At 35.3% G+C, this 10,890-nt stretch overlaps 1 pseudogene; it reads left to right on the top strand.

Annotated features, from left to right (window-relative positions):
- Nucleotides 1-394: 394 nt before the first annotated feature.
- The window catches only part of LOC138158314 (adenine phosphoribosyltransferase pseudogene), a 14,646-nt pseudogene continuing 4,150 nt past the window's right edge, over nucleotides 395-10,890 (top strand).

The following is a 10,890-nucleotide window of genomic DNA, read 5'->3' as shown; positions in this document are numbered from 1 at the left end:
TTCAGTTAAATATGAGATTTATTTTTCTTTTCATGATCAGCTTAATTATACATTTTCCCTTTCTCCTGAGAAGGTTTGAAGTCTCTGTCCCTAACAAAAAAAAATCAAACAAACAGGATTAAGCCACTGAGTCCATGATTTCTACCCCTGCATTTGGACTTTGTTGTTGTGGCTAGTTGCGAGAGGAGGAGCCAAGATGGTAGAGTAGAAGAAGCAGTGAAAATCTCCTTACATTCCCTCCAAACAATTTTAAAATAATGCCTCAAATTCAATTCTGGAGTGGAAGAGTCAATTAACAAATGGTTAGATTGAGTCATTTTTCCAGCCCAACATAACTTAAAAAGTCAGAAGGAGAGTTCTGTGACACTGAGGTAGAGGTTGACCCAGAGCCCACATGGTGGCAACACCAGCTGTGGGCTGCAGCAGCATAAGCTTTAGCAGCTTGCAAAGCAGAGATTATAAGGGGACCAGGCAAGTGATGAGAAAGAAAATATAGGGGACCAATGTGCCGGTACTGGGTGCATCAAAAAACACTGGCAACTTCATTGCCTATACTCACTTTTGGGTCACAATTCCAGGGCATGGAAAAGTGCTTGCTCTTCCAAAGGAGCAAGGGCCCAAAGGAACAGCATCACTTTGGTTCCTATAAGAGCAGAGGCCCTGAAGAGCAGTAATGGTTTTGGTTGCAAGAGGGTATAGGCCTTAAGGAGCAGTATGGCTTGCTTGTCCAAGGGAGTAGGGACCCTGTGAAGAAGCTGAGAAGGGAGCAGGGGCCCTGGGAAATATCACTTGCTATTCAAGGTGGCAAAAGTCCTAAAGAAGAGAATCTCTCCCAATTAAAAGTTGCGAGGGCCCTAAGGAGTAGTTTGGCTTCTGGTCTCAGGGTGGAAGTGACCAAATCTCTCCCCAGATCACATCGTCTTGCAAGTACCCAAAACTTCAAAACCCACAAAGCTAACCCTGAAAACAGTATTGCAAAAAAAAAGTCTGAAGCTTGGGGCAGTACTCTTCCCCCATGCCCCCAAATAGAGTTCAATTTAACATAAAGTTAAAAGTAAATAAGAAGTGGGTATGTCAGGGTGTGTGTGTGGGTGGCTGGGGGGGAGGAGGATGAGTAAATAACAAAACTAGGAACCCAATTATAAAGACCTAGTATGGTGACAAGGGTAGATCAAGATACACTCAGCAGAGGACAACAAGGCAAAAAATAAATAGGAGTAAAGCCACAAGGTAAAATGTGTATTCAACAGAAGCCAAGAACAAATTGCTAGAAAAGCTAAAAAGAATTTTAAAATAAAATAAGAGTGGTAAAGAATAAGGGGGAAAATGAGAGTGATGTAAGAAAAGTATGAAAAAAGAATATCTTTGTAAAAGAAGCACAAACATATTAAAGAAAGTAGTAATAACACCATGAGACAACAAGAAAATAAAGCAAAGTAAAAGGAATGAAAAATTAGAAGAAAATTTGAAGTGTCTCATTGGAAAAGCAAATGACCCAAAATTAAATTAAGGAAAGATAGCTTAAAAATGCAAAAATATTTATAGCAGCTCTTTTTGTGGTGGCAACGAATTGGAAATTAAGGGGGTGCCCATCAATTGGGGAATGGCTCAACAAGTTGTGGTATATGAATGTAATGGTATACTATTGTGCTGTAAAAAACTAGGAGCAGATGGACTTCATATTTACCTGGAGAGGCTTATACTAACTGATGCTGAGTGAGAAGAGCAGAACCAGGAAAAATTTGTACAAAATTACAGACACAACATATGTGTGATGACCAACTTTGATAGACCAGACTCTTATCAGCAATGCAGGGTTATAAGTCAGCTCTAAAAAACTCATGATGGAGAGAGATATCGACATTCAGAGAAAGAACTAGAAAGAACGGAGTTTGAATCCAGATTGAACCCTCAAAATAGTTTATTAAGGAGCTACAAACAGACTCAGCCCCTGTTGGCAGCAACGCTCATTAATATTTCCACCCTTCAGTTCAGTGTTGATTAATCTTTACACACAAAACTGATCAATCAATATTATGTCACTCCTGAGCCCAAAATACTTCCTTAGCGACTCTTTATTGTTTACTAGTTACAGCCAACTTCCTTATAATCAAGGGCTTCTACAATATGGCAGCATAATCTTATATTTCTCTTCATGGGTTCTACCTTCCACCCATACTAGACTACTCTTCATCCCCCAAATATATTCCGTAGTTTCCCTCCTTCATGTTTTTGCCTATTCTATTTCCCTTACCTAGAATTCCCTCCCCTCATTTCCATTTTTTGAAATCCTACCCATCTGTCAAGACCTAGTTCAGATGTCATCTTGGTCATGAAGGTTTCCCTGAAGCCACTTATAGAAATCTTTTTAGGGTTTCTATGGCAATTTTTGCCCCTAATTCAATTCAAAATAATACAGTGGAAAAAACACTACTTTGCAGCTAGAGGACCTGGTTTCAAACTACCCGCTCTTTTTCTTGTTTGGTTTTGTTTCCTCTTTCCCATTGTTCATTCCATCTGATATAATCCTTCTTTATAGCCTGACTAATGTCTAATGTGAGAGTATTTGCAAATCCTATACTTGATTGTATGTCACCACGGGGGGGGGGGGAGTGGGGGAAGTGAGGGAGAGAAAATTTGAAACTTGAGGAATTGTGGAACTGAATCTTGTAAACTAAAACTAATCAAACAAATTACTAAAGACCAATTTTTTTTAAAGAATTCAACAAATAAAAAAATGATGGGATTGCCTAAAAGCCATGATCAAAAATGGCTTAGATGTGATATTTCAAGAAATTGTAAAGGAAAACTGCCTCAATATCCTAGAATCAAAGGATAAAATAGAAATTGAATAATTCTACCCATCACCTCCTGAAAGATATCCCAAAATGAGAACTCCCAGGTGTATAATACCCAAATTTCAGAACTACAAGGTCAAAGAGAAAATAATTCAGGCAGCCAGAAAAAAATCCATTTAAATATCATGGAGCCACTGTCAGCATAATACAGGATTTATCAGCTACCATGTTGAAGGAACAGGGCACTTGGAATATAATATTCTGGAAGGCAAGACAACTAGGATTACAACCAAGAATAACCTACCCAGAAAAACTGAGTATTCAGGGGTAAAATGAATATTTTAGGAAATAGAGGATTGTCAAACATTCTTTATGAAAATACCAGAGCTGAAGAGAAAATTTGATTTTCAAATATAAGACTCAAGGGAACCATAAAAAAGATAAACATGAAAGAGAAATTATAAGGCACTCAATAGATTTAAACTCTTTAAATTCCTTCATAGGAAGATGATACTTATAACTTTTAAGTATTTTTATCATTATTAAGGCAGTTAGAAGGAGTATAGATAGAGGGCATGGATATGAGTTTAATATCATTAGATTATGTCAAAAAATTAAGAGGTGAGTAGAAGGGATATTTTTGGAAAAGAGGGAAAGGAGAAGAAGAATGGGGAAAATTATCTCACATAAAAGAAGCACATAAGGAAGAGCTTTTGCAGTGGAAGGGAAAATGGGGATGGGTGGGCAAAACTTGAACTTCATTTTCATCAGAATTGGTTCAATGAGGGAATAACATATTCATTCAATTGAGTCTAGAAATCTATCTTACCCAACAGGGAAGTTGGAGGGGAAGGGAATAAAAGAAAGGTGGGGAATAAAAGGGAGGGTGAATTAAGGAAAACAGTGGTCAAAAGCAAAAAAGACTTGTGAGAAGGGGCATAGCAAAAGAGAGAGAGAGAGAGAGAGAGAGAGAGAGAGAGAGAGAGAGAGAGAGAGAGAGAGAGAGAGAGAGAGAGAGAGAGAGAGAGAGAGAGAAGTATAAGGAGGAAAAAAAACAGGATGGAGGGAAATATACAGTAACATTGCTGTGAATGTGAATTCACATTGGGATGAACTCATCCATAAAATGTAAGTGGATAGCAAAATGTGTTAGAAACCATATTCAACCATATGTTGTCTATAAGAAACATAGCTAACAAAAAAGGTACACATGCACACAGAGCAAAAATAAGGGGCTGGATAAGTATCCATTATGTTTCAGGTGAGGTAAAAAAGGCAGGTGTAGCAAATGTGATCTCAGACAAAACAAAAACAAAAATAGATTTAATTAAAAGAGATAAGGGGGGAATGCATCTTGCTAAAAGCTACCAGAGACAATGAAGTAATATCAATATTAAATATATGCACCAATATGGCTAGGTGGCACAGTAAACCGAACACCAGCCTTGGAATCAGGAGGACCTGAGTTCAAATGCGACCTCAGACACTTAACATATACTAGCCATGTGACCTTGGGCAAGTCACTTAACCTCAATTGCCCTGCCTACCCCCCTCCAAAAAAAAAAGCAACAAAAAACCCACATATGCACCAAATTTTAATCCAACCAATTTCCTAAAGTAATGTTAAGAATTTTTATTCTTAAGCTTAAAAAATAATTTTAACTCAGTTACATTAGTTACAGGAGGAAATGAGTTGGAGGAAATAAACAGTAAAATTATACTAATAGATGAGCACAACTTTTCCCTCTTAAGACTAGATAAATCTAACAATAAAATAAATGGGAAAGAAGTTAAGGTGATGAATAGGAATTTAGGAAAGTTAGATGTGATAGACTGGAGAAAATTAAATGGGAACAGATGATCAACAGAAAAACAGTATATATTTGTCCATAAAACCTCATAAACATATATAGAAAAGAGATATTAAATGTATTTTCCCAACCATAATACAATAAAAATTATGTTAAATAAATGGCTATGAAAATATACTAAAATTAATTGGAAACCAAATAATCTAATTTTAAAGAATGAGTGGGTTAAGGAACGAACCACAGAAATAATTAGTAATTTCATTGAAGGGAATTATCATAAGGAAACAGCATACTAAAACTTTTAGATACAAAGCACAACATAGGGGAAAATTTATATTTCTAATGCACTCATATATCAATAAAATAGAAAAAGAGAGATCAATGAATTTGTCATCCGATTGAAAAAAAAAACCTATAAAAATAACAAATTAAAAATACCCAATTGACACTGAAATGGGAATCTTAAAATTCAAAGGAGACATTAACAAAATTTAAAGTTAAAAAATAACTAATAAACTGAGGAGCTGGTTTTATGAAAATAAATAGATAAACCATAAGAAACTGGAGATTTGATTTGTAAATTTAATTTGATTTTTAAAAAGAAGAAAGCCAAACTACCAGTATCACAAATGAGAAAGGTGAATATAGTAACAATGAAAACAAATATTTTTGCTTAACTGTGTGCCAGTGAAACTGACAATCTATGTGAAATGAATGATTATCAAAATATAAACTTCCCAGATTAACAGAAAGGAAAATACAAGACTTAAACCTATCATAGGAAAAGAAATTAAACAAGCTGCAAATGTGCTCTCTAAGAAAGAAATTTCTAGGACCTGAAGGTTTCACAAGTCAATTCTACCAAACATTTAAATAACAATTCTAATACTACTTAAAGTAGTTTAAAAAAAACCAAGGAGTCCTGCCAAATTACTTCTATGACACAATATGATTCTGATACTTAAACCATGGAGAGCAAAAATAGTGAAAGAAAATGTTATCCTGATTGTTGTGATGAAAATAGATTTAAATTTTATTTATTTAAAAATAAAGCTTATATAAAAAGATACAATCTACAATGAAAGAACTAATAGATGCATAGAATAATTTTGTCCATATATACATACACACACGGGTGTATGTATAAATTAAATCTATTTATCTATATCTATCTGTCTGTCTATCTATCTATCTATCTGTCTATATCTGTCTATCCATATTTGTGTCTAACGGTAGTCATTTCTAAGGCGGTGGGGGGAGGGAAGATAAAAAGGGAAAAAAGAAATTTACATGTTAATCTTGTATTTTTGGAGAGAATAGGAAATTGTACATAGTAGATTTATAGTTTCATGTGCCATCATCTTTTTTTTTTTTATTGTACCGTCTTATAAAAATGCTTGTGTTGTTCTGTGAATTGAAAAGAAAATTTTAGGGGTGGCCAGGTAGCACAGCAAGTAAGAGCACTAGCTCCAGTGTCAGGATAACCTGGAGATCGAATCCCGGGCTCAGACACTTAGCACCCATCCAGAAACACCTGGCCATGTAACCTTGAGCAAGTTATTTAACCCTGATTGCTTAAAAAAGAAAATAAATTTTTTAATAAAGAAAATAAGAGTAATTCTCCATAATTGATAAATGGTGAAAGGAGATGAAAGAGCATTTTTCAGAAAAGGAATTCTAAGCTATCTATAGTAATATAAAAATGCGCAAAATCATTATTGAATAGAGAAATACACATTCAAACAGTTCTAAAGTACCACCCCACACCTATCAGATTGACTAGCATGACAGAAAAAGGAAAATAATAAATAATGGAGGGAATGTAGAAAAATTGGGACCTTAATGCCCTGTTAGTGGAATTGTGAACTAATCCAAAAAATCGGGAGAACATTTTGGAGCTCTGCCCAAAGGACTATAAAGCTATGAATACCCTTTGACCCAGCAATACCACTATTTGTCTGTATACCAAAGAGATCAAATAAATAGGAAAAGACCCTTCCTTAATTTCTTCTTTCTTTCCTTTCTTCCTTCTTTTCCTCCCTCCTTCCTTCCATTTCTTCCCATCCTTCTTTCCTTCCTTCCTTCCTTCCTTCCTTCCTTCCTTCCTTCCTTCCTTCCTTCCTTCCTTCCTTCCTTCCTTCCTTCCTTCCTTCCTTCCTTCGTTTTCCCACCATTGCTTATTCATAGCATTATTGTTTTGATATGATTGAATCGTTTTGTGTTCTTCAAATATACAAGTTTCCTTCTGTTATTTAAAATCTGAGTTCATTGGAGAACTCCACATAGTCACTTCAAGTTCCACAGATTTCTCATTTTTTCTTCTTCATTGTCATTATTTTCAATTGTACTGTCAGAATTCCATTTCTGACACATATTGATCCCTTCTGAGCCATGTTTTCTTTCAGATTTTCTGATTTTGGGAAACAGTTTACCTAAAGTCTACAGAACTGTCTCACTATGCCCTGTTTTTCTTTCCTTATTATTAAGAATTCTAATGTGACATTGTCATTTTATTCCAACCTTCTTGTCCCTTCCACTTTGCCAAAAAGTCAGAATTAAGTTCAAAGTTCTTGTTCTTTTGTTGCTTACTGTACCTTCTGAAGGATTAAACTGTCAGCAAGGCTTGACTTTAGTGGCATTTGTCTTCTATAGATAAACAAGTAGTCCAAATCCTCTGTCACTCTTATAGCTTGCCTCTATGTCAGTTTTGTGATGGGTATTAGGAAGGCATTCAATCAGTCATGTAATAAATTAAATTTAAAGAATAATTTACTAAGTAATTATTTATAACCAACTCTCAAAAGATCTATTTTTAAAAATCAGATATTTCAAAACAAAAATATATAATGTAATTACTGTCCCCAAGAAAATGGTATTCTACTATTGGATATAACATATAAATGGAAAAGAAAATATAAAAAAGTCTAGTTTATAGAGAAAGGCCTATATAAGTTCCCCTTTTCGCCTAGTTCTTCTTCTCCTTCTCCTCTTTCTACTTCTCCTTCTTCTTTCTTCCTTCCTCCTTCCTTCCTCCTCCTCCACCTCCTCCTCCTCCTCCACTTCCTCCTTCTCCTTCTTTTCTGTCTCTCTCCCCCTTTCTCTCTGTACAGACACACACACACATATCTGAAATTTACTTAAAATCTGCACTAGTATGTGAGAACTGTAAGTGACATTAAAATGTATCTTATGACAAGGAGAAAGTGAGACATAGTGAGAAAGGAAGTAATAGATAAACAATGTGATCATTTCACTGGGATAGCACTATTAAAACATCTAGAGAAAGGTCTCAAGCATTGTTAAATAGATTATTTATGGAGGAATTATGGGAAGACATGAACAATAATAGCATTATTTAACCTATTTAGATGAAATCATTTGATCCCAAGCATCAATAAGAGAATAGAACTATTGAAGTTTTAAACACAATTAGCCGTATATTTTTTCTAATTTCTTCAGTTATAAATTGTTAGCTCCTCAAGTCAGGAGAACATCTTGTTCCTTGTATCTTTGTATTCTGAGGGTCTGGCACAGTGCAGTGAACAAAGTAATACGCACTTAATAATTATTTGTTGATCTGAACTGAATCAAATGGAATTGGTGGGTAAGACCATTTCCCACATATACTTCTCATTTATCTTTTCTTGGGAATGATCAAGTATCTTTTCCATCATTATCCTTTGTTTTAGGTTCTAGATAGCATATAATGTTATTTTACTTTCTGGGAATTTTTCTCCATTTTTCCTTTATTTTCAAGTCAAAGCCATCATTATTAGACCAATAAGTCTCTGACCAAACATTTTCTTCCTGGTTGAAATAATATTTGGATTGCCTGGGTGCAATTTCCTTACCTATTTAAACTTGTTTCCTCATCTGTGCAATGGGAATACTACTACATAAGACTGCTTAACTCTGAGAATAAGGCCTATAGAAACATGATCTCTCATCTCTACCTAGGAACCATACCTGAAATATTTTAAGCAATGGCAGAGCAAACCATATCTTAAATTCTGTTTTCCAGTTAACCTGTTCTCTTCCTATTTCTGTTCTAGAACACCGCCTTCCATCTCTTGCTTTGGACAGATAAGGATATACATGTCCTTAAACTCTGCCTCCAATCATCCTTGATTTTCTTAGAAAATCAGCTCAGGTGCTACCTCCTATGGGAAGTCATTATAATCTCTTAGATGTTTGTCCTCTCTCCTACCTAAACTGACCTTATGTTTACATATCTAATATCATGTAATATCCCCCAAGCAGAATAATAATAATAATTGTAATTACAGCTAGAATTTGTATAATGCTTTTAGGTTTGAAAAGTACTTTATATGTGTTAACTCATTTACTTCATGTGACAACTTTGTCAGTTAGGAGTTATTATGTTCCTTATTGTATAGATGAAGAAACCGAGACAGAACTTAAGTGACTTGCCCATGGTCAGAGAGCTGGAAATGATTTGATGTAAGATTTGAACACTTCTCCCTGACTCCAAGTCCAAGGCAGAGACTGTTTTACATTTTATCTTATGTCTCCAATGCCTTGCACAAAATGGGCACGAAATATATGATTTTTGAGTTGCATTGCATTTTAAAAAATTAATTGAATTGAACTGAAATTATATAAATAATTAGTTTTTATTTTTCTATAACTCATTGTGTTATTTAAGAACCACACATTTCAGAAGATTTTTTTCTAAATGTTTTGTCTGCATTCTTTATTCTTCAATATAAACTTTCTCAGTTGGGATTGAGAATTAATGGTAGTTATCCCTTATTCCTACAATAGATGCACGTCCGGAGGATTCAAGCCCTATTTTATAGGCAATAATGAACAAGCCATTTTGAAGGGAATGTTCAAGATTGTAAGAATCTTGTGCAGGCTGAAACTTGATAATGGGAATCCACAAGAGGACTCAAAGAGAAGCAGACAGTGTTGCAGAGGAGACACAATAGTGGCGGAGAGCTGGAGTGACATAATGGCTAGAGTAGCGTATCACTGGAGGGAGGAGATGTGAGGCTGTAGAATCTGGCTCCCTGAGTAAAGGTTGATGCTGTGCAGCCCACACTCACTGCAAATGCTTCAGAACTGCTGGAAGGTAAAGAGTGCTGGGGATTGATGTCATGGAAAAGAAATGACAAGCCCCCAGCCTAAGCAGAGGAAATCTCTGCACCAAAGTCATATTCCTGTATCTCTGACTTGACTGCCAAGACCATGCTAATTGGATATGAAATAGTATGGATGGTTTTCTCATCCTGTTCATCCATGTACATGCTTAACTTTTTTTACAGGCTCACATGAGACGATGATGAGGATGATGAAGATGATCATGATCATGATGACAATATAACATTTGTATAAGGGTGGGGTCTAGGTCCTTGATTATGTCCTTTTGACTGTGTCCAAGTCTTAGGAACAAATCAGTTTATTAAGGGGATTTGTGCTGTGAAGTTTAGATTCATTCAAAGGGTTACACTTGAGGAATGAGAGGGTCACAAGTGGCTTTCAGGCCACAGGTTCCCCACCCCTGGACTATAGAGCTTACTATGTGCCAAGCACTGTGCTGAATCCATTAAGAAGAATTTATCCTCTCATTTACTCCTCCCAACACTCCGGGAGGTATGTGCCATTACTTCACCCTTTTAAAATTATAAAAACAAAAAAGAGTTTGTGACTTGTCCAACATGACACAGTTAGGAAGTGTCTGAGGCTTAATTTCAACTCAAGTCTTTCTGACTCCAACTCACTTTCCTATACACTGAAACATCCATCTTCGCAGAATTATTTAACCAATTACAACTATAGAAGTTTGCACCAAATTTGTGCTTAGGAGAATATAACACATTAATAGACAATGCAGGTATCACAAATCAATTAGTAACCAATTAAGGCAGACTAGTAGAGTAACTTACAAGAAAATCAACAGACAAGAGAATCTATCTTAGTACCATTTATCATAATGTAATGGGGACTTGAACCATATCAACATTATTAGAATTACCTAAAATACCCCCACGGAACTTGGAGGTAGCTAAAGATCTCTTAAGTATCTGTGATATTCTTACTCACATGATCTAGTAAATTTAATGGTTACCTTGTGGTCAGATATGCATCCAACAAATGTTTTGTCTTCCCTTAAAGTTTATTTAATAGTGACTGCAGCTGATATCTTCTAATTTGTTTAATAGTAAATAACATAAATCTATGCATCTATCCATCTATCTATCATCTATCTACCTATCTATCTATCTATCTATCTATCTATCTATCTATCTATCTATCTA

This window comes from Petaurus breviceps, unplaced genomic scaffold (assembly GCF_028583685.1).
Source record: "Petaurus breviceps papuanus isolate PSGF00001 unplaced genomic scaffold, PetGlider_PUasm1.0 174, whole genome shotgun sequence".
Classification (NCBI taxonomy): Eukaryota; Metazoa; Chordata; class Mammalia; order Diprotodontia; family Petauridae; genus Petaurus; species Petaurus breviceps.
Note: the sequence above shows the minus strand (reverse complement) of the source record. Positions and strands in the feature narration are given on the sequence as shown.